Genomic DNA, 1,737 nt, shown 5'->3' with positions numbered 1-1,737 from the left:
ACAGGGACCGTTTCCCGCGCCCCCCCTCTCCCCCTCCCCCTCCCCGCCCACATGCAATATCTGGTTCCCATTCACGGGATTACGGTGATTAATTGCATTGTTGGCGGGATCCTCTCTACGATCGCCGCGCGCGGCAGCCCGCGTCTAGACAGCCGGGGCGAGAGGCGAGCGGGCCTGGCACCCGGGGCTTGCGGAGGCCAGCCGGGCCTGGGGAAGACGCAGTGCGGGCAGGCCCGACCCCTTGGCCCGGGGCAGGCGGCCGTCAGTCGGAGGCGAGGCAAAGGCGCAACTGGAGGAGGGCGTCGACAAAGGGAAGAAGAAAGGAGGCCCTCGGGGAGAAGAGAAGGCCCCGCGAGTGGCAGTCCCAGTGCGGGCAGGCCCGACCCCTTGGCCCGGGGCAGGCGGCCGTCAGTCGGAGGCGAGGCAAAGGCGCAACTGGAGGAGGGCGTCGACAAAGGGAAGAAGAAAGGAGGCCCTCGGGGAGAAGAGAAGGCCCCGCGAGTGGCAGTCCGGCCCAGTCCGTCGCTGGGATCTGGGAAAGAAGCCCTCCTCCTCCTCCTCCTCCTCCTCTTCCTCCTGCTGCTGCTGCTGACCCACCCCCCTCTCCCGAACTTGGGGCGCTTTCCAGACCCCCCCCTTCCCTGCTCTTGGCATTGGACGGGCGCGCGGCGATTTCTCGGGTTCGGCCGTGAAGAAGGCCCCGGTTTACGCGCCGGGCCCTCCGCAGGAGGAAGCCGGAACACGGCAACTGCCCAGGTTGGGGGGGGGGGGGGCGTTACCCTTCCGTCGGCGTCAGGCCAGAGCGGGTGCCCTTGGTGCCCCCACCCCCACCCCACGCCGAGGGTCGGTCCAGGCCAGGGGTCTCGTATCCCCCCACCCCCCCCCTCCTTATCCCCTGGGCTGGAGGCAGACAGGCGACCAGACGGGGCCAGCACCTGAAACCGGCAATTAGCCCCGACGGGCTCCCTTTGTTCCGAGCGGCTCTCCCGTTTGGCAGCAGATGGCCCTGAGCCGGCCGGGGAGAGCCGCTCACCTGTCGCCTCGCATCCCAGGCAGGTGGGAGAGGAGAGAGAGGGCTCCATCCTGCGCTGGGGGAGGCCTGGCTTTGAAGCCAGAAGCGGAGGCTTCACGCGAGGGGGTCGGGACCGTCCTCCCCCCCCTTTATTAGTCTCCTAGATCTCATTGGACTGAATCATCCTCATCCTCATCAAATGCACAATGTCTCTGGAAGAGTGGGCGCCGAAGGCCCTGGCAGGCATCGCTCGTGTTTGCAGTCCCCCCCCCTTCCCTTATTGGACGTCGCCGCCTGTTTGACAACACTTAAGGAGATAATGAGAGAGGGGGTGGGGGAGGGGCTGCCGGGACCGGGCGGTGGGGGGGAGGAGAGAGGGGTGTTCGCCCCGTCCCTCTTAAATTATAGCCCTTGTGTTGGTGTTCCCAGGCATTAAATCAATCTAATTACATAAAATATAGACTCCAGCCCGTCGGAGATAATTAGCGAGGGTCTGAGGGCAGGACCCTTCCCCGCTGGAACCTCCGCTCGGCGGCTCTGCCACGCGTTTGGGGCCTGCAAACTGAGGCCCCCCCCATCGAAGCAACCAGGAAGGCAGGGCAGGCAGACCCAGACGGGCCGGCGGCCAAAGAAGTTGGGGGCGGGGGTCTTGCAAGGTGCCACTCTTGCCTTGCCACCCTGGGCCTCTCCTCGACCCAATGTGTGTGTGTGTGTGTGTGTGGGTG

The sequence above is a fragment of the Gekko japonicus genome, unplaced genomic scaffold (genome assembly GCF_001447785.1).
Source record: "Gekko japonicus isolate JY-2015 unplaced genomic scaffold, Gekko_japonicus_V1.1 scaffold127, whole genome shotgun sequence".
NCBI classification, from domain to species: Eukaryota; Metazoa; Chordata; class Lepidosauria; order Squamata; family Gekkonidae; genus Gekko; species Gekko japonicus.
Note: the sequence above shows the minus strand (reverse complement) of the source record.